General features: G+C 39.7%; 1 long non-coding RNA gene across 1 annotated transcript; it reads left to right on the top strand.

Annotated features, from left to right (window-relative positions):
* Positions 1-8,228: 8,228 nt before the first annotated feature.
* LOC132538692 (uncharacterized) lies at positions 8,229-11,224 on the top strand. The gene is made up of 3 exons (XR_009550046.1): positions 8,229-8,379; positions 9,047-9,128; positions 10,639-11,224. It is a non-coding gene; the product is annotated as an uncharacterized LOC132538692 (long non-coding RNA).
* Positions 11,225-23,367: the final 12,143 nt, after the last annotated feature.

Here is a 23,367-nt window from a genome sequence, read left to right as displayed (position 1 = left end):
CTATTGATGAGTGTCCTATTAGCAACAGCAGTGCGGCCCAGGAAACAATGGTTCACAGAGTGTTGGCTCGTCAGCAGAAAGACATGATCTGTTGGTCATTGCCGCCAGCACAGGGCTGGACAGGTGGCCGGGCAGGACAGTGAGAAAGAGCAGGATCTAGAGTTTGAGCTGGATACAAAGAATTGAGGCAAGGGGCAAGGGAAAATGCACCAGTGGGGCAGGAAATGATAGATCAGCTCTCCTTGGGGGTGGGAGAGAGGGGATGTTTATCGGTAGAAAATGCAGCAGTTCATTGCAAAGAGTTTGGGCCTCAGGTTTTTTTTTTTTCAGGATCAGATTTACTGACTAAAATACTTAGAATCATGTTGGTCCTCCAAATAGAGTCTCATTCTCACTTTGGCATTTAAGGAGGTTGCACCAGATTTAAACCAGTTCTTCTCAGTTTCTCCTGAAGCACTTGTAAGGACAGTGAAGCTCGGAGTCCAAGTTCAGGGCCTCTAGAGGTAGAGCCCAAAGGTGACTTCCACAATGTGGAGAGAAACTTCTTCGAAGTTTTATATTTGTTTAACTGCATGATGAATCCACTGCTCATGGTGGCCATTTCTCCACCTAACTACTCCTTTTTCTTCTCCTCTTCCTCTTTCTCCTTTCTTTTTATTTGATAGGACAGAGACATTAAGAGTAGAGAGAAAGGTAGAGGTGAAGGGAGAGACACCTGCAGTGCTGCTATACTGTTTGTGAAGCCTCCCTCTTGCAGGTGGTGACTGGGAGCTTTAACATGTGTTGTTTAATCACCTCTGTGCTTTACTCGGATGCACCACTCCTGCCCCTTGGAATCTCTGGTTTTGTGGTGTCACTTCTCTGTCTCTCTATCTCAGGGCTAGGGAAAGTCCGTCTTGCAGGCCTCATACAGCCCACAAAATCATTTGGTCTGGAACTTTTTACATAACAACACTGAATGCTAATTTTAAATATTTATTTATTTATTTTCCCTTTTTGTTGCCCTTGTTGTTTTAACATTGTTGTAGTTGTAGTTACTGATGCCGTTGTTGTTGGATATAACAGGGAGAAATGGAGAGAGGAGGGGAAGACAGAGATGGGGAGAGAAAGATAGACACCTGCAGATCTGCTTCACCGCTTGTGAAGTGACACCCATGCAGGTGGGGAGCCGGGGACTTGAACTGGGATCCTTCCACCGGTCCTTGCACTTTGTGCCACATGCACTTAACCCGCTGCATCACCACTCTATTGACTCCCTGAAAGTTAATTTTATGTTGATAAATTCCTATGGCCTGTGATCGATGGGATAAATACCCAAATACATTTTTCAGCAGAAAGTTTCCCTGTTTCTGCAGCTGAATGAAAAAGTGCCTAGCTCTTCAAAAAAAAAATAAATAAATAAAAATAAAAAAAATCTTAGAACTGATATACTGTTCAACCGTCTGAAATATCTGACATTAAAAGTAACCTTTTACATTGCTTCTTGGATTATAAGCTAGCACTGGAAGATGCAGCTCAATCTGTATCAGAAAAAAAAAATTAAGACAACCAGCAATTTAGTGTATACTTTGGGTGTGAGAGTCATCCATTCAAATTTCTAAAGCTGGAGATGTGAATTAGAAAATTCTATGTCATAAAAATCAAAGAAAACGGAAATAGAGTAATGATAATCAAGGAGAAAGGAAATTGGAGGAAGTCAAAAGTCTGGACGCTCTGGGGCAATAGTCCAGTTCACCAAACGTCATAGAGGAGCTAGCTAGCTATTGTAAGGTGATGAAAAACCAACTCCCCTGGTAATAAACTGCTGTGTCAGATTCACATTCGTTCTGAGGTTGTCAGAGTGCAGGGTAGCACCAGGCCTATAGCAGGTGTCTAATAAATATTTGTTGACTTGAAAGTTGTTGATAGCACTCTGCACACACTCTCCCCTCTGTAGCCTGTGGCAGCATGTGTGGGAGGAACATTCACTCAAGCAGCCTGATGGCTCACCCTTCTTGGGAAGGTCAACAAAGCCTATGAGAGAAACATCTGGTAGTCGGCAGACTTAGGTGAACCTAGACACTGGGCTCAAGTCCTCCCTCTGTCACTACTAGTTTCACTTTCTTGGGCTCTTCAAATATCACCCACTTGCTCAACAATCTCGTTTAACAGTTCTTTACATTTGCTTTTCTTGCAAGGGTGTTTTCTTTTTTCACCAGCTCAAGTGAGAAAAAACTACTCAAGGAGTCAAGCTAGTCTAGGTGGGAAAGAGAAGTTAATTTTTCTCTTGGTCTCCACTGTAATTTCCTAACAGGCAGAGGAGAGGAGACCTAATAAAGTTTCCACCTCAAGGGGCCCTTGACCTTATTTAGGGGGAAAAAGACTCTCCGAACTAAAGATATACCATGAAGTGTGGTGAAAAGCACAGTTGTTGACACATGAAATAACTGTGGATGAGTCTCAAAGCAGGTCTGTGTCATTCACAGTCTGCCTCCCTCTTCTCATCCCCAGTAGTCAAAATTTTCTCCTCTATTGCTCATTTAGTGCAAGTTCTCACTATCTGGTCCAAGTGAGCAGAGTCGTCTTTAGTTAGTGTTCTGTGCTATTGAAGTAACATTTTATTATACTTAAGACTGTTTGTTAAGGGGCCAGACAGTGGTGCACACAGTTGAGTGCACATGTTACCATGTGCAAGGACTGGGGTTCAAGCTTCTGGTTCTTATCTGCATGGGGTGGGAGAGCAGAGCTGCAGATGTCTCTCTCTCTATCTTACGCTCCATTCTCAATTTCTCTCAATCCTATAATTTTTTTTTTTTAAATAAGGGGCTGGGAGGTAGTGCAACAGGGTAAGCACACATGGCACAAAGTGTAAAGATTCCGGTTCCAGCCCCTGGATTCCCACCTGCAGGCGGTCGCTTCAGAGGCAGTGAAGCAGGTCTGCAGGTGTCTGTCTTTGTCTCCCTCTTTCTGTCTTCCCCTCCTCTCTTGAATTCTCTCTGTTCTATCCAGCAACAACAGCAATAACAACAATAATGATAACAACAATGCTAAACATCAGTGGCAACAAAAGGGAAAAAATAGCCTTCATGAGTAAAGGAGGCACTGAGTCCAAGACTGTTAAAGAACAACCTAACATTTTAGATCAGGTCAACAGGGGCAAGAAATGAAAAGAAATAAATGATGATTCCAAGTCTGGATCATCAGATAGAAATGACCACTTATTTTGTTCAGTAAAAGTAAAGTTATTTTTTCCCTGCACCCAGATAATTGCTGGGATTTCACACCTATATGATTCCACTGCTCTTGGTGTCTCCCGCCCTTTTTTTTCTGGTGAGAGCCAGTGATGGAGAGAGGGAGAGACACCAGAGCCCATCCCACTGCATATAAAGTTTTCCTTGTTCATGTTGCTCTCAGGTGGTCCCTGGGAGCTTGAACAAGGGTCCTTGCACCGCTAAAGTACATTCTATGGGCGAGCTAGCTACCTGGCCCTGCTGGTGATTCTTATAATGAAAAACAGTCAAGACATTTCACATTTGCAAAATGAATAAAATAGAGAATCGTACTTTTCGTTACAAAAGGATTTTTCTTTCTACTATTATTTATCCCATGTCTACAACTCCCTAGAAGAATTGAAGTACTATTTATTCCCTCTGCTCTTAAAGTCTCTTTTTAAAAATATTAATGTATTAATGAGAAAGAGAGAGAAGGGAGGGAGAGTGAGAAAACCAAAGCATCACTCTGGTACATTTGGTGCTAGAGATCAAACTCAGGGCCTTATGCTTGCGAATCCAGCACCTTACCCCACTCCACTTGCTCTCTGGACACACCTCGGAAGTTCTTATGCCACTTCAGAAAAATCAAATACAGTAGGCCGTCAAATGGTGGTTTTGTTACTCAGCACTGTTTTATGGTGATGTGAATGAGAACAAAAGTCCTGGATGAAGTAAAAGACAATCATTTTATTTCAGAACCTACTTTCATTATCTGCAGATTCACTTAAAGTTACAGCTTCCAAGAACCTATCAATGATCTTGAATTAGGACTGACAGTATATGACATGTGACTTTATTTCAATATTAATAAAGTACCGACTACCTATTTTCTTGATGCAAAATCTCTGTCTTTAATTATGGAAGGTATAGGACTCTATCATATTTACTTATGCACACATTCATTAAAAATATATTGATCGAGTCCTAGAAGTCTACAGAATGCCTAGAGCCAGTTCTAAGGAGAAAAAAAAAAGTGATCTGATACTTTTCTCCCTTTTCCATGGCTTCTGTCCACTCTGACCCAGGTTCTGGGTAAAAACATAGGTCTGGCACACTGGAGAGTGGGGTAATTATATTAGAGTAACCAATAAGGCCCTTCAAGAAGTACATCAAAGTTGTCAAAAACACATTTGAAGTCGGAGACTGAGGAGCGTTTATTCACAAAGCTTGGCCTAACATGGTGGTTCCAGATGCTTCATCCTCAGACCCACATTGTGAGAAGTGCCAAGTTCCTGGAGCCCTGGCCCTGACCTGAGTTAGAATTTCTGGGGAGGGGGACTACATGGAGGGGTTTTTTAAAAATGTGTTTCAGCAACAATCCTAGGTGCTTTTTGTGCATGTTCCTGTTTCAAAGACGTTCTCCTGAAGTTAAAAAATCTTCCCCCAGGCAAGGCCCTGAAGGAGCCCTCTTTCAAATCCTTAATAGTACTGGCCAATTGAGTTCTATCTGTGACCATTAGAGCTATAGTTTTAATCTTCAAAATCACACAGGCTTCTCCCAACTAAGGCAAATTCTCAGTGAGAATCAAAAAAAGGAAAATATTTGGACAGGTAATTTTAGGGACCAGCTATGGATCACTATGTACAATAATGAAGTGGAGCAATTAGGTTGGGAAAGCCACAGCACAGAAAATAATTAACCCACAAAGTAATCATCTTGGAAGTCCCAAAGCTAATGATTAAAATAAACCTGAAACAAATGATTGTTTAACTTTTAAGCCGTGCTTGTTTTAGCCATAGTGTACCTCAGGTGTGAACTCCCGGGAATTCCTCCTGCCTGCCAGGAGAGATTGGCTTTAGGACAAGGACACGTGTCCATTCTTCTGCCTTTCTTTCTCTGGAGGAAGATTTGCTGGAGTGTCACAAATGCCATTCCAGTGTGGCCCTCAATGGTTGGCTGGGCTGCTCAACCCACTTGCCACCAGGGCACATCGAACTCTGGAATTTAGTCTGCAGCTGGTGTAGGCTTCAGCCATGTTGAATTCTGTATAACCTTGGAGGCTGAGAGGCACTGCATGCTTTGTTTTTATGCAGCTAGCTTTGCACTTTCATTGGCGGTTGATTATTGCAGAGCATGGTGCTCCCCTCCCCCACCAGCTTCTCCACCCAAAGAAGTGAATTAATAACTTGAAAATGAGACAGAAATGAGATCTAGAAGGACCCTGCGCTTCTGAATGTCACTGTGAGCAAACAGCAGTGGAGAGAAAAGGTTCCTTTCCATCTTTCTGTGCTGTGCTGTCTGTGCATTGACTTGTTTCCTGACACATGAGCCATGGCTTGAAAGGAATTCAGGACCCAGCAAATTTTGCATTGCGTTTCAATGTGGCCTCTGGGATTGAATAAGGGCAAATCTATTATACTGTTGCCATGGAGACCCTGGCACAACTGCTGATAAAGAGTGTCTGATGTTTGGTAGGCCTCCTAGCATGGTACATACCATTTAAAGGATAGTGTGTGTGTGTGTGTGTGTGTGTGTGTGTGTGTGTGTGTGTGTGTAGCATGCATGTGTGAATCTGTAAGAGAGCAAGTGTGCCTGTCTGTGTGGGAGAGGTGAGTGGGGGAGGTGGTGTAGAGATCACAGTGCAGTAGAGGCTGGCTTGGCATATCATGAAGGAATGTTCTGTATTTTTGCAAGAATTTGTAAATACTTTTCTGCCTCTGAAAAAAAAAAAAGATATTCTCTACCTTCTAAGAATCTATATGTTAAACAGATGGGGGCAGTAGAACATACAGACTCTCCCCTTGGTCTAGCAAAACTGAGTCTTCAATTCATCTGAAAGAGAATTAAGCTAATATAATAAAAGTGAAAATGTGCTTTTTTGCATCCTTTGATGAATGCAGCCTCCGTTTAGCTGTCTGTCTGAGGATCAATTGTGGGCCTGTAAGGTTCGCCAGCGTTTGCTGAAGCAGGCTAGCAAAATGATAGATTTTAATCATTAAAATGATTTTATAACCACGAAACAAAGAAGGCCGATCCTCCTCTCACATGCATAATCTCTGTTTTGCTCTTATTGATTTTGCTAGTCCTAAATCCACTCACTGCCTGTCTGGAAGGCAAATCTCACCCTCCCTGAGTTCCATTCCTAGATCTCAGTGATCAATATGGGCAACTTGCCTCTTTTTAGTGGTGCCTTTTTCCGCATTAGCCCCTGACCCAGAGTGGGCCTCTAGCTGAGTCTTCAGGCAGGCGAGGTTCACGTACCACATCTCCAGCACAATCACCTACAGTAAGCAAGCTTCAGAGTGAGCAACTGTAACAATGGGAGGCCGGGCAATCTGCGACAGTTGATAGGATTATTATTATTGCGGAGCACAAAAAGCTTCTGCTTTCTTTTCTGCTGCTTTGCAGACCTCATAAGGCCTCTCTGTGATTTCTGCATAGTTAATTTGTCAGTTTATAAATTACCACATTATGTTAACGCTGAATGCTTCAAAACACAAATATATGCACAGAGGGCTTGAATATTTGAAGTGTTTTAGTACTATGGGGAAATAATTTTGTTGTCAAGCTGTGGCAGATATAGAACTGCTAGGGGATACATGGCCATTTCATCAGGACTGTGTCGATGATGGCCTGTGAACATCCAAGGGGGAAAATCATCTTTTATCACTATTGTGTACGGTGCCGGTCCAGATGGAGGATAAAACATGCATGAGTTGCCCGCAGCTCTGAAAATAATTATACTCATTTGCCAGAAATGTAGAAAGTGCATCCAACCAAGTTACCACCCATCATAGTGACACTCCGTTTGCATACTGATGAAGTTTAAAGCCAGAGACAATGGTGTTGGTATCAATAGCGAAGGGGGGGGGGGGCTGGGCACCGCCAGTGCCGTAGGATTAATAGCGCCATCATTTTATATTATGCAGCATTTCACTTATGTTGCATATCAAAAGACGACTGCCTCTGAGGTTCACCTCGTTGTTTATAAGATTACAGTTTGCTTTGAGACACCAAACATTAGCGTGGAATCTTTTCAGGTTCCACAAATGAATGCAAAAATATCTGAGCTTGATAAAAGTGCCTAGAATGTAATTTTGGGCAAATATGTTTGGATGCCATTCTAAGTGCTTGCATGTGTAGATATGTGTTTGGGAGTCGGGGCAGGTGTGTATATATACCCACATGCACAGGCATGATTTTGAGAGACTGCAATGGAATATGAGGAGATTCTGTGTGTAAGCAAGTTCTGGTAATATTGCAGAGTAATTGACAAATTGGTTTTTAAAATGTAGGAAGAGAATGAATACAGGTAGGACCCAAGAGAATAATTCTTTATAATGCAGTCAGCTTAGCTTACATATACTTGCTTTAATTGTAGAAATCAGCAATGAAAGAACAGAGACTCACTTAGTTACTCAGTCCTGACTGAGTAAAAGAGAATCTTACAATCACCTTTTGAAAATACTACAGGATATTAAATTATTTTGCTATGCCTCTCACTTATAGACAGCAGCAAAATAAGTACAGCCAGCATGATTAAGTACAGGTCAGCAGATTCTCCTGGATTTTTTTTTTTTAATTCAGCAGGAAAAAAACACTTTTTTCATGGAATGTGTAATTCTCCTAGGTGTTCTAGTGTTTGAAAATAGCCCAATCATGATGTTGTCACAATGCTTATTTTTAAGTAATGATTTTAATTAAACCTTCCAAGAAAGAAAGGAAACAATTCTGTGCCTCTCTCGTACATGGCCTGTATTCTGATGATTACATAGTGTAGTTTCCCATTTTGCTCTGGTGTCGTGGGGGCAAAGATAACAATTTCCATCTCATCACGAGAGATACTTCACTCTGCACAAAGCTTCCATGCAATCAGAGGAAGGTTTTTTATACTAAAAAAATTAAAATAAAGTAACCAAGCAAAAAAGCACAGCCAATAAATGTGCTTCAAAGACAAGAAAGTAATGCAGGATACCACAGAATATTATAATATGACAACAATCGTGGTTTTATTTTTCAACTAACAGGGACAAACTGGACCAATTAATGCTTCCCCCCCCCCCCCCATAGAGCTCCCAGTTCTGCTTCCTAATATCTTTGAAACATGGAAGGAATGTATAGTCCCTATAGTTCTCCAGTGACTGGAGGGACTGTGAGGCAGCAAGCTGGGACCCAGAAGCTTTTCATGTAAGTAGGTGGTAGGCTGTTCTTTTGGTATGTTGAGTACTGAAATAGGTAAAAAAAAAAAAAAACAATTGAGTCTTAAAGGTGTTCATTTTGCAATAAAGGCAATTGTGGCACAAGGTTAAGTAACTTGCTCAAGTTACACACATAATAAGTTTGCTATTCGATTGTATATAGATGAGACAACTCTTAAAAAACTGAGAGGAAACATGTTTTTGTGTAGATTGTTTTACAAATATCCTTAAGTCCTAACTCCTCTTTAAAGACACAGACCATGGAAATCAGACATAAAGCAAAATGAAGGAAGTTTATTCAAGAATTCTTAACTTGGAGACAGAGTTGTAAAGGGAAACTGTATCAGATAAAATGTTTAAACTGTGGTCATGGGGCTTGGGCAGTAATGCAGAGAGTTAAGCGCACATGGTGGGAAGCACAAGGACTGGCATAATGATCCCAGTTTGAGCCCCCAGCTGTCCACCTGCAGGAGGGGTTGCTTCATAAGCGGTGAAGCAGGTCTTTCTTTAGGTGTCTATCTCTACTCCTCTCTCCATTTTCTCTCCATTTCTCTCTGTCCTATCCAACAATGACATCAATAATAATAATAATGATAACCACAACAATAAAAAATTGAAGTCACCTGTTATTATTTTCTCCCCTTCCCTGACTTTAGTAACCAAACAAACAGCTTCTGGTCACTTGATTAAGTCTACTGCTACCTACAATCTAGTCAGTGAGCATACAAGTCAGTTCTGGTAAGCCATTTATGATATATGTGGGCACTTGAGTGTTTCTGTGTCCTGAGTCTCCCTAGCTGTGAAGACTTGTCCAAATCCTTAACCTATTTGCGTTGGGGTTTCTCTGTAAAAATAATAGACTTGGGTCAAAATATAAGTTTCCAGAAAAACGTGGCATTGTGTTGTGTTTTTCTCTCATTAAGAGGGCTGAATAAAGCTTTAAGAATTTCATCCTAGGCTTAGTTTGAAGCTGACATGCCCTACCATATTGATGGGCTATGTCCTGGCCAAGATGGATGATTAGCTAATCAGGATCTTCCAGCTCCGGTGTAGACCTCAGGCCTGGATGTCTGTCAAGTGGCTATATGCAAATGATGAATGAAGTGACACACTGAAGATTACAAGTCAGAACCACCACACCAGGTTGCTAAAGATAAGGCGCCAAGAGTCACCTTCCCCGGCTCCTACCCTTCTTAGAATAAACCCCCCATTAGATTAAATCGGAAAATGTATTAATACCTTTATCTCATTCAAAATACTGGGGACACTATTCATACTATTATAACTTATAGTCTGCTGGCCTATATAAGCTTTCATTTGCATAATCTTTGAAAAAAAATGAAAACAATCACAGACTTAGAGGAAAGTTGCAAGTACAGACCAAAGAACTTGATTTTCCTGAACCACTTGAGATATCATCATAGTGTTTGGGGATGATGTGACACCTGGCTGGTAATTTTTCCCTTCAAATCATAAGTTGTTGTAAGGACCAAAAAAATTATTGTATGTGGTAAAAAAAAAAAAATGATGCCCTATTTCCCTTTTATCCGAAACAGAGAGGGAAATACTAAAAGTGTTTTAAATAAGTGTTTAGTAAACTATGATGTTTTTTAGCAATTGGAGTTATGAGTGTGACTAATGGTGTTCAATATACATATGAGGGGGGCTACTCCCTCTACCATCACTGGCCACTTCCAACAGCAATGTCATCATAGGCCTTCTTGTGGGCCTCTCCAGGACCTTACCCTCACTATAAAGAAGCAATAGTGGGGACTGCTCCATTCTCCAGAGGAGGCTAGGTCAGCCTACTCTGCCACTTGAGGAAGACTGGGCCTGAAATGAGTGCAGCCTAGAATGTTCCCATTGGTGACCATGGGCTGTGATCTCAGACTGACAGGGATGCAGAGGTTACACAGGCTCCTGTGCTAAATGTGAGTATATATGGGCCCTGGGTCAGGTTGATAGGGTAAACAGTTGATCGTATTTATATACTTTCTTCAAGTTTGGGAGCTCTCTGCACCAATTCAGCTTTCTCGTCTTATTCTCAACTCTGGAACCATCTCCCGGACAGTATTTTTAGCCTAACTATATGTTAACTATCAAGCTCATAGGCACCATAGAACATACCTAAAATAGACTTCCTAGCTTCTTCCTACCCAAAGACCCCTAATTTCATCTGCTCTCTTTCTATATTTTGGCCCCTGTTTATTAAACAATTTGTCTTGCTTTATATCCTACTGCCTTTCAGCCACCAAGATGCAGATGCTACTATGATTGCAATCTGACTTCCCTGGGCAGACAACCTCACCAATGTGTTCCAAAGGCTCATTTCTCCAGAGTCCTACCTCACTAGAGAAAGATAGAGACAGGCTGGGGTATGGGTTGGTCTGCCAATGTCCATGTCTACTGGAGAAGCAATTGAAAAAGCCTGATCTTTTACCTTCTGCACCCAACAAGAATTTTGGTCCATACTCTCACAGAGATAAAGAATAGAGAAGTCTCTAATGGAGAGGATGGGACACTGAACTCTGGTGGTGGGAACTATGTGGAATTATACTCCAATTACCTTATAATATTTTAAATTATTACTAAACTCCTAATAATAAAAAAGAAGAGGGAAGGCTAGATGGCATGTTCAGTAGAGTGTGATGTTACAGTGCATAAGGACCTGGGTTTCTACCCCTGGCCCCCATCTGCAGGCGGGAAGCTTCACAAGTGGTAAAGCAATACTGCAGATCTCTCTCTCCCTCTCTCTCTTTCAACCCTCCTTCTCAGTTTCTCTCTGCCTTTATCCAAAAATGAATAAAATAAATAAAATTTTAATAATATATATAGAAGTAAAAATTAATGCAGCATAAATTTTATCTCTGTCTACTTTAATAAACAATAATTACAGGTAATTTTACTGTCTATATCTTTGTCTCTAATATCATTTCTCAGTGAGAGGATTCAGGTCTTTTTTGAGTAATAGCTAATTCCAGGGTTGGGGCTAGGAAATATATAAAATGAACCTCCCAAATCTTGGACTAAGAGTATGGAAATATTCAAAGACTAATGATAATATATCAAGATGGATGGAAGGAGATAATACTGGCAAAATTGGTAGCAATTTAAACATTGAAGTACTTACATGAATAGATTATAACCCATGAACAAAACAAGACACTGTCAGTCTGTGTAGAGAAAGAGGAGGAATATATTGATATCTGGATGAGGAAAAGGGTATTTACGATTTCAAAATAACTTCTCCCAAAATACTTAAAATTATAAGAATTAAAAAAGAGTAACTTTACAATGGAAAAATCTTTTAGATCCTACCTTAATCAAAAGACTTAGTGACTATTACCAGTAGTGGTTCAAATAAGCTGCAATAGCAGATAAAAAGGTGAGGAAAACGGCATCATTTCCTTACTCTGAATACGAGAATAAAGGAACCAATTATTTTACAAAATAATTGGCCTATAACCTTCAAAATCTTCCAGGCCACCCCCCTCCAAAAAAAAAAAAAAAAAAGATCAAGGACTTGTTTTAGATTGAATAAGACTGAAGAATCATGACAATTAATTGCAAACTATGATTTGAATTGGATTCTTTTACCGTAAAGGACATTAGTGAGACAAACTCAAAACCTGCTTGGGGTCTGAGGATTATATGGTAGTTATGGACCAATGTGAATTTTCTGGTTATATTACAGTTTTGATCTATCTTCTTTCTACCCTCAAGACCCTCCCTGCCTGCAGGGTAGTATTAATCTTACCAGTTAAAACCCTCCCAACAGTTGCTAATGAAGTTTCTACCTTCCCAGCCCCCTTTGCCTTTCTCCACCCCTTTCCTAGCCATTTCCGTTTCTGACTTGCCACTTCCGGGTCTGCCCTTTAAAAGCCTTGGCTCTCTGATAAATAAAGAATTGCATTGCCTCACACCACATGTTTGGTTCCTGAGTCATCTCCCTCACGTCTCTGAGTGAGTAGCAGCCCAGGCTGGCTCCAGTCGCATTCTCTCCAACCCAGAAAGCATGCGGCCGGGAAGAGGCACCCCCACACTAGCCTGGCAGCATTTGACATAGTTTTCATAGAATCAAGAATTTGGTTCCTGTAATCAAGTCATGTAGGTGGATATGATACTTGGTAATACCACAAAGCCACAGCAAGGACGGTTTAAATCAGTTTGGAGAGAAACTCTCTAAGTGTGCTGCCTGTTATGTTTGTTAGTCCAGTTCTGCTCTGACTGGCTTTCGGTGACCTCCAGAGACATCAGGAGATAAAAGAGAAGGAGAAAGTCAAGTTAGGGTCTCTGTATATCTAATTCTAGCCTGCTGACCACTCAGCCAGCAGTGATTGCTTTTCCTTTTCAAAGGTCACTGTACCTACTGGCTGCCATCTTCTTGAACTCTTTTAGTTTCTGGTAACATTTCTTGCTCTGGCCTAGTGGTAGAAACAGCTCTCAGCTGTTGTTAAAACCTGATGTTTCAATATCCTGCACTGACAACAACTCTAAAAATTCATTAAATTCTAACCACTTGTGCTCATCAAGTATACTGGTCTATATGAAATGTGGCCCATATGACAAATGCCAATAAGTTTCCAGGGGAGGGAGCACAAATACTCAGGAATACAATGCATCCCTGAGATACCTAGTAAGTCACGAGTGGCCAACACACATTGACCACAGAGAAAGAATGCAAAGCATTGACCTTACTGATGAACCTCGTGAATGAACATTCCCGAAGTCAAGGGCCATTAGGAAAATACCTGTAGTTGAATGAGTGTGCTTTTACTACTTGATTCCACAAAGGAGAGAACTCTGGGATTTTTTCAGTAGAGAGAATATTAGGATGGACTTCCTAAAAGCCATAGACTTGTGCTGAGTGATTCTGGAGTTGGCTTAAGGAAGGAGGACTTTGCTCTGAAATGAGTGTTGTGAAGAAGCTGGGTGAATCTATGATGGTCTTTCTTAATAAATGTGGTATCAGAATAGTATGGAGATATATCTGTAACCAGTAAAGTAGGCTCAGTCACTCCTGTTTGCTGAGTGATGGGGGATATTTCTCCATTTTGTGGTCTGGACATTGTCCTCATTTTTGCTCATGCTCAGATACTGTTACAGAGTGGTCTTGGTTTTGACTTGATCCGTTGTAGCCATTGAGTGGTCTTTTCTGATGTTGGTGGTCTGTGAAATTGTTTTGGTTCATCAGAAAAACACCATCACCTAGCAATTAGTGTTAGAATAGCTTCCAGGTTTGAGCCCCTGGCACCCCACCTGCAGGAGAGTCACTTCACAGGCAGTGAAGCAGATCAGCAGGGGTCTATCTTTCTCTCCCCCTCTCTGTCTTCCCCTCCTCTCTCCATTTCTCTCTGTCCTGTCTAACAATGACATCAATAACAACAACAATAAAAAACAACAAGGGCAACAAAAGGGAAGATAAATAAGTAAATATTAAAATTTTTTAAAATAATAAAATAGACTAGCTTCCAGCAACACCAAGACCCAACTGAAAGTTGGGGGGTACCTTTCTCTTTCTTAGAGGGTGATGTATGTACAGTCTGCATTATTGATCCTAAACCACCGAACCTCTTAAAATGTGGATCCTGAGCTGGGTGGTGGCACACCAGGCTGAGCACACATATTATAATACATGAGGACCCCAGCTCTAGCACACTCCCCTTTTTGCTGCAGGGAGCTTCACTAGTGGTAAGGCAGGTCTGCAGGTGTCTGTCTCTGTCTCTGTCTCTGTCTCCTTACCCTCGATTTCTTTTTGTCCTATCTAGTAAAGAAAGGGAGGAGAGAAAAAAGATAGTTGCTGAACCCCAGATATAACCCTGGTGGCAAAAAAAAAAGTAGATTCTAGAACTCTGTTACCATATCTATTGAATCCATGTCTGGGATGGGGACTTGAAGTCAATTTCTGGTCAGCATGCTGCCCTAACCTGAAGGTCAATGCTTTAAAAAGACAAATGTCACAAATCCAGGGTCACAGATTTAGATTTGTGGCAACCATTTACAGTGTGGCATGTCAAGCACAAAGCTATACATTTAAATTTTCACTAGCGTCAAGTTTCAGCACTTGGAAGCTATTGAACTGTAATTCAGTGGGACCAGTATTTGTACTTACAAGGGTGTCCATGTTCAAATATTGTCTTTCAGGTTTAAAAAAATCTTAGCTGTGGTCAGCTTGCAAATGGCAGAAGAGAAGGGGTTGATCATCAGTTATCATAAATTCATAAAAGGTAGACACCAGTAGAAAGGTTGTTGCCAAACAGATGGGCATACAAAGCCCAACAACAATGAACAGTTGCTTCCAAAGTCAATGAGAACATTCACAAGGACAAACCAAAATTTCAGCAGCCGGGCTTTTCAAAGATGCATGACTAAAATTGCATTTAATAAACCAGTGGTCAGAAATAAGATACCTTACCTGGAAAATGCCTAGTCAGATCACTACAGAGAGAAACAGAAAAATCTTCAAAGAAAAATGCTCAAGAAAGATTATAAGGACAGCAGAAGTGAGGGAGTTAATTTATTCTGAAACTACAAGTTAGAAAATAGTTGGCATTTTCAGGTGTCAGAGAAAGAATACCAAAAGCCTAACTAAGACAGAGCCAATAATGAACCTGATGTTAAATCTGATTCTCAGGCATTAGTGAGATTCAGCTCTTTAGAAAGAATCGAGGAGACCTGCAGCTCAGAGAGCACCACCAAATCTAGTTTAGGGTATTTTATTTTCCCCTGTTGAATATTTGTGCTCTTTAGATGGGGAAGAATTAAACTCACTGCAATCAAATAACCCCACCAAAACTTCCCTAACATGAATTTATATAATGAGCCTTTTTAGTCTGAATAATGCGTTTTGTCCTAAAGTCTATTTTGTCTGCAATCTCCACAGGCAGAGTGTGCATGTATAGCTCATTACCGTTATTCTGATGATAATGTTACTTCTCATCAATTACTTGGGAGCAAGGTCAAATTTAGCAGCCAAATTTCCTCCTTTTGTGAGGCCATCAAGAGCACATCTATCACCTCTCTCCTCCAGATCTCTCCTCCCCTGCACCCCCCCCCCCCCCCGTGTCTAAGCTCCCCCTGCTTCTCTCCCACTTCTCTTTTTCCACCTCCTCATCCTGTCACACTATTGCTGGTTACAAAACTCTGCCTGATTTAAACCCTGATTAATTTATTCCTTTTCAGTTTCACTTGAGCAAAGACAACCAAGAATGGGTGAGAAAGTCTTTGGAGACATAAAGCAGGAGAAGACTGAATGTGAGGGAGAAGAGATTGTTTGAGTTTGCGAATGGATATTGATAATCAACGGCATATTGTTCTCTTGCAATTTTTGTCATAGACCTTTTGGATGAGACCATGATTATATATGTTTTGTCACTGAGGTTGATTTTAATTAAAGGAAAATGTTACTAAACAGAACAAGAAAGACAAAGTATCCCTCTCTATTTCCAGAATTTGGCTGTTACAGAATTGCTATCTAATTCAAAACTCTTAATTTTTGTTTCAATTTCATAAGATACTCACCTGGAAGGTCTACCTTGATCCTTGCATCTTTGACAATTGGCTCTGATTTTATATTTCTTTATGAAACTTTAGTTTCATTCCAAAATTCATTTACTCAATTTACTTCCTAGAATCGGTAAGCAAAATTCAACTTCATAAACACAGCTGTACTTTGCAAACAAATTTAACAAGATAAAAAGGATCTTTTTAATGATTTATCAGAGTGTATTTATAAATTAACCTTGCTTCTGAATAGTTAGGATTAAACTGACCCAACTCTCTTGAATTTGATCTTATTTTTGTGAAATGCAAAATTCCCAGGTCTCAAAATAGTTCACCTGGATAATGTTCCTGCTTTGCCTTGACAGCAACTCAGGTTTGAGCTTGGCCTCTTAACTGCATTGATGGGATCTTTGGTGTCATGGTGTCTTCCCCTCGTCAGATTCACCTCTTTCTATCAGAAAAAAGCTGGCTTGGAATTGTGTATTTCCAGATAAAGTGGGAATGATCTTCACCCATGTATACTGATTATTCTGAAGAAGACTTCCTTAAATCTTTAGAATGTCAATCACAGAACAAGAACAAACCACAGAACTGGTGAGATAGCTCACTTGGGATGACACCTACTTTACCATGTGTGTCCTGATGATGTTCCTTCCAGATGGAATGAACTTAACACAAAATTCAACAATAAAAGACTCTTAGCTGTGCAGGAATGCAGTGTAGAGGGTGCTGAACTATAACACTCTAAGTCCCCTCCCATTGTAGGACACAGATACTCATTTACTGTGGTTTTAGGACACAGATACTCATTTACTGCTGCTGAGTGCATGGCTGCTCAACACTCACTTCTGGGTCTGTCTGAGAGCTGGCTTTTCCTAGCTTATGACCTCTACTCATGAAAAGACTGCACCCAGTGACAAGCTGAAGTTGATACATCAAGGTTATCCCTTAGTGTCACAGTTTGGGGTGTCCTTAAGGCTCATTCCAAATCTAGATATCCTTCTAGAATGACTGGAAGGCCTTTGTTGAAGATAAGTCAGCTTATTTCTTTACTTCACTCCTTCAGAAGCAGCCCTTTGTATATTTTTCCAATAAACCTTCTGCATGCAAATCTACATCTCAGAGTCAGTTTCTTCTGAAGACATCATCTTTTTTCAGCTAGTACTTTTATTATTATAGGTTACTGGGCACCTCTCTAGTTTTATAACTGCTTCCTGGGTTATAAACTCATCTCCACTGGAAACCTTCTTGTGACCATACTCTATGGTCATGTGGTCTAGTCTGTGGAAATATCACTCCATAGAGATTTTCTGTTCACTTCTCCAGATACTCCAGGGATATCATTGTCCCAGGGCTAATTTTTATGTAAATTTCTAATCTTGACAGTTCTCAAACCATGACAGAGTATACATTCTAACTTTAATAAAGTATGAGGTAGAAGCCTGGAATTTTAATGTTTCTGAGGACAAACTGTTTCCATTTCTATAGCTGAGAACAACAAATTTTTATCATTTATTCATTAACATGGTTTAAAACATATTATCAGAATCTGAAATTATTACTAAGTAGCTGATTGTTTCTAGAGCTAGCTTTTGGTAAGAAATAGAAATAACAAAAGCACTGACCTTGAAAGGGAAGTGGAAGAATGGCAAAACTGAGAAAGAAATGAAAAAAGTCAAACTCTCCTTTATGTTTCAGACAGGTTCTGCTTAACTAGGCATTAAATATGAAAAAAAAAAAAAGCCAAGAAAGAAAGGAAGGAACTGATGTAAAAGCCTAGTGGATTTAAGTTTTTCTCTCTCGTGGGTTTGTGAGTTTTTGAGGGGGAATAATATGTATAGATATGAGTATTTATTTATTTTCATGATAGAGATAACAGAGCACTGCTCTTCTCTGATATATGATGACTGAGGATTGAACCTGAGACATTTTATCCTTCAGGAATGAAATTCTGGTGCACTACTGCTATTTTATCTCACCAGTGTGGAGCTATGTCTTGTTTGCTGTTGTATCCTTAGCATCTAGTTCATGCACAGTACATGTAAGCTGTTCAGTAGATGTGTGCTGAATAACTAAATGAATCAGTTATAAAAAAGACTTGTGCAATAGGGGTCAGATTTTAAAAAGAAATAAGACCACAGCATACTATTACATCAACACTGCCTGAGGAGAATAATAAAAAGAATAGGAAGGGAAAAGATGAAGTGAGCTATAATATTCATACTTTCCTATATTCCACCAGTAGATATTCATGCATTGAATATTTATTATTGAATCTGTAGAAGAAAATAAATTGCCAAGTTTTGTTAACAAGGTTAAAGGGCAAGAAGACTTGGAGCAAAAAAGAAAAAAGCAGGAGAATACGATGTTTATAGAGCAATATGGTGTTAGTATTGTTTTAGGAGTGGTTCAGAGTATCAATTCACAAAGTTGAAACAGAAGCATCACAGAAGAAATGTTTTCGAGGCTGGGAAAGGTTATTTGGTTTATGTCAATCTGAAGGCAGAACCTGAGATCCAAGTCTCAGGGCCCATCATATGGGGCCCTAGTGAGGGAATCCTGGGATTCCCACATAGACATAATGGGGCTAGACTTCTAACATATCCTTGTCTCCATTGTCACTGGTCATGTCCATCAGGAACAGCATCATGGACCCTCTTGTAGGTCTCTATAGATCTTGCCCTCAATGTGGATCAACAATGGTTGGGACTTCCTTTTCTCTGAAGGGAGAGGTTGGGTCAACATACTCTGCCACTTGAGGAAGACCAGTCCCACAGCCTAGAATGTTCCTAGCTATGATCACAGAATGTGAGCTCAGAGATACAAGGATGCAGAAGTTACACAGGCTACTGTGCTGAATATGGTCCCCAGATCAAACTGATGGGGTTTACAGTTTTATATATATATATATATATATATATATATATATATATATATATGTATATATTTATATACTACTCTCTTTCCTGATCCAGCTTTCTAGTCCTACTTCTAACTCTGACACTATCTTCCCACATAATACCTTTAGCCCACCTGCATGTTAACTGTTGGGCTCAGGAAAAATTAGTAAAGTCATGGGCTCCTTGGAATATATCTAAAATAGACCTACCAACTTTTTCTAAAATAAAAACCCCAAATCTCATCTGCTATATTCTTACCCTTAGGTCCTTGATTATTAAACTACTTGTCCTGCTTTATATCTAAATGCTTTTTCAGCCACCAAGTTGCAGATGCTACCATAATGCCAACCTAATTTCTCTGGGCAGATGACCTCACCAATGTGCCCTGGAACCCCACCTTCACAGAGCCCTACCCCAGTAGGGAAGGATAGAAACAGGCCGGGGATATGGATTGACCTGTCAATGTCCATATCCAGCAGAGAAGCAGTTACAGAAGCCAGCCCTTCCACCTTCTGCATCCCATAATGATCCTGGGCCCATGCTTCCAGAGGGATAAAGAATAGGAGAATAGGAAATCTTCCAATGGAGGGGATGGGATATGGAACTCTGGTGGTGGGAACTGTGTAGAATTGTATGCCTCTTATCTTATGGCCTTGTTGGTCATTATTAAATCAATAATAAAAAAAGATAAAAAAACAAGATATCTTCCACCATTGAGTTCCCAGATTTTAGTTATTTGCACAGCTTTCATTATTTCCTCCAAAGTCCTATAAATTCTGCTTCTGATAGTTTCCAAGCTTCACTGAACTGAGAGAAGAGTGGCTGAATAGTGTTTTGCATAAAATACTAGAAATATTTGTTACTTAGCACTGGCTCAATCCAAGCCTGACCTGTTTCTGTCATCACTACTGAAATAGTTCTCCAGGTCTTGCCAGATTTTGAGGTGTCAGGATAATAATTTACCCATCTTGTTGTCAGATTCACAGCTAGTTTGCCTGACTCTAGGGGAATCTAAGTGACTATCACTATATATGATGTAAAACTCATATTTTAAATGCATTTAATTCCAAGTAGCCTTCTTTTGCCATACTCCACTTTTGTGAACTTGCCAGACTATTGTTGGGGTACTGTTGTAACTGCAGAATCTATCATTAAAATGACTGTGACACTTGCAGATCAATCACAACACCTCCTAGGTCTTTGGACCCCAAACTGTCCAATATTCTACTTTTCTCCCATCCTCATTCCTCCAATATTCTACATTTCTCCCATCCTCATTCCTCCAACTAACTACTCTTAAATTAGCCCTATTCTTGAAGAGTTTTGACTCCCCGGTATTGTATGTGACCTTTTTTATTTTACAAAAGGCCAATCTTGAAGCTTTTTCATTTTAAGGACAACTCTCTGGGATTGCTTTCCAAGGCCACCATAATTTATTTTGGAAGTTTATTAATTCATCTCCTGCTTTTCTCTTTACAATGGGTCCTTTCAGTGCTCTAACTATAAGCATTAAATTACCCTCCTGACATCCTTTTCCTCCTCCTCCCAGGAATGCTTGGAAAGGAATCCAATTGTGGGCAGATGTTAGGTCTTTCTCAAAAGCATTCTGTGAAAAAAAAAAAAAGTCAAAAACAAGCATCCAGTTGTTCAAATAAAATACTGATAGCGATTTACATAAGAAGCAAGAGTGGTAATTACTGGCTTTGAAAGCATATCATAATGCCTTTATACGGTTGTACTTATACTCTATTATTGTTCCTTTCTTATTCTCTAGTCACTGTTCTTAATTACATTGCCCCAGGAAAATACACAGGGAGAGAACACAACAAAACAAATGCATGGCAAAACAGCCTGACTGCCACTGGCAGTCAGATAAGATTTGGTAGGTAAATCAGGATCATAGGGTAGTAGCTCCAGTACATATGGGCATCCTTTTCCCACTCGTACACATAATTGCCAGTGAACCAGTTAATCTAAACATATTTATCAGATACCACTTACTGAGAAAGGACTAAGAGATTCACAATTCATTGATTGCTCTATACACACTCATAACTGTTAATCAGATACAATCAGATCAACAAAAAACTGACCTATGGACTAAATGTTTATGTTTTTATCCCATGTCTCATGAAACTGATTTTCCTGATAAAGACCATGGGATTTTTTCACTTCTTTTGTCCTTCACTGAAAGACACCATAAGAAATAAAGTCAAGACACTCATAGTTCTACTGACTGCTGAAATATTATTGAGGAAGTTGGTCATTATATTGTGCAGTCTCTCTCTCTCTCTCAGGCTTATTTCATTTTTTGTTTGAAAATTTGTTTTTTACTGGGTATTTAATGGTTTATATATGTGTAAAACCTCTCAAATTCCTACAAAACACCCACTTCCAGCACTGCCACCAAGCACCAAGATTTGAAAGTTCCCATCCTCAGAGTCCTTGACTTTGGCACAATACACCAAACCAGTCCGAGTTCTGCTTTGTGTTTACTCTTTCTGTTCTTATATCTTTTATTTATTTATTATTTATTTATTTATTTATTCCCTTTTGTTGTCCTTGCTGTTTATTGTTGTTGTTATTATTGTTGTTGTTATTGATGTCGTCGTTGTTGGATAGGACAGAGAGAAATGGAGAGAGGAGAAGAAGACAGAGAGGGGGAGAGAAAGATACGCATCTACAGACCTGCTTCACCGCTTGTGAAGTGACTCCCCTGCAGGTGGGGAGCCAAGGGCTCAAACCAGGATCCTTATACCGGTCCTTGCGCTTTGCACCACATGTGCTTAACCCGCTGAGCTACCAGCTGACTCCCTCTGTTCTTATATCTTAACTACTGTCCATGAGTGAGGTCATCCCATACTCATCCTCTTTCTGGCTTATCTCACTTAACATGATTCCTTCAAGCTCCATCCAGGGTGAGGTGAAGTTGAATTCACCATCCTTAATATTATTCCATTGTGTATAAATATCACAACTTTCTCAGCCACTCATCTGTTGCTTCCAGGTTTTGGCTATTACAAATTGTGCTGCTATGAGAAGAAGTATACACAACTTTTTTGGATGAGTGTGTTTGATTCCTTAGGGTATATCCCCAGAAGACGCATTGTTGGGTCATAGTGTAGATCCATTTCTACCCTTCTGAGAGGTTCCTTTATCCCAGGAACAACATTTATTGTTGCTACTTTTTCTGATGTATAACATTCTCACAGGAGTGAAGTGATATCTCATTGTTGTCTTTATTTACATTTCTCTGACAATCAATGACTTGAAGTATTTTTTTTTTTCATGTGCCTATTTGCCTTTTGGATCTCTTCTTTGGTTAATATGCTGTTCATATTCTCTTCCCATTTTTGGATGGGATCATTTTTTTGTTGTTGCTGAAGCTGTTGAGCTCTTTATATGTTTTAGTTTTAGCCATTTGTCTGATGTATAGCATGTAAAGATCTTTTCCCATTTTGTAAGGAAGTCTCTTTGGGTGGTGGTTTCTTTTGCTGTGCAGAAGCTTTTCAACTTGATGTAGTCCCATTAATTTATTCTTATTTTAGTTATCTTTGCAATTGGACTTCTGTTACTGAAGATGCCTATAGAACTTAGATGGAAAAGAGTGCTTACAATATTTTCCTCTCAGTATTTGATAGTTTCTGGTCTGACATCCAAATCCTTGATCCATTTGGAGTTTACTTTTGTGTGTGGTGAAGTATAGTGGTTCAGTTTCATTCTTTTGCATGTCTCAACCCAATTTTCCCAACACCATTTGTTGAAAAGACTCTCTTTTCTCCATTTAATAATTCAGACCTCCTTGTCAAAAATTAGATGTCCATAGGTGTGGGGGCCTGTATAGTGTCTCTTTTATCAGGACTCACTTGGAAAAGTCTGTTAAGTTCAGTATTATGAGAAGTCTTATTTCTTCTAAATGGCAGTTTTCTTTTTCATTTCTGTTAATCACAATCTTGGTTCATTTTTTTCTTTGGCTACTGGAAAGCTCTAATTATGCTGTGGATGATCTCTAATAAGCATCCACCCATGACTTTGAGCTGTGTGTGTTACACTGAGCACATTTGTTATTCCATTCTATTTCCCTGTATACTCATTTTATATTGTCTGGACAGTTTTTTTTTCCTAGTAACGAAATAGAAATTCATTTCTTGCTAACGTAATTTTTGATGCAGGCTTTTGGCTAGTTACCTTTTGTAAGGGGGCCCACAATCCTCTTACCATTTGTACGACTGTCGTTTAGGGTCTCTCCTTCTCTGCATGAAGTTGGCATATGGATGAGGAGATATAATGAAAGATCATGCAGGAAGTTTCATGGTCTAAGTTTGGATGTAATATCTGTTGCTTGCATTCCAATAGGCACATATTTACACTAGATAAGAAACAAAGCTGGGAAATGTGGACTAGCATTGTGTTTATATTTTTTAAAATTATTTTTAAAATTTCTTTATTGGGAAATTAATGTCTTACATTCTACAGTAAACACAATAGTTTGTACACGCATAACATTTATAGTTTTCCATATAATAATACAACCTTCACTAGGTTCTCTGTCATACCTTTTGGACCTGTATTCT

This window comes from Erinaceus europaeus, chromosome 5 (assembly GCF_950295315.1).
Source record: "Erinaceus europaeus chromosome 5, mEriEur2.1, whole genome shotgun sequence".
Taxonomy (NCBI): Eukaryota; Metazoa; Chordata; class Mammalia; order Eulipotyphla; family Erinaceidae; genus Erinaceus; species Erinaceus europaeus.
Note: the sequence above shows the minus strand (reverse complement) of the source record. Positions and strands in the feature narration are given on the sequence as shown.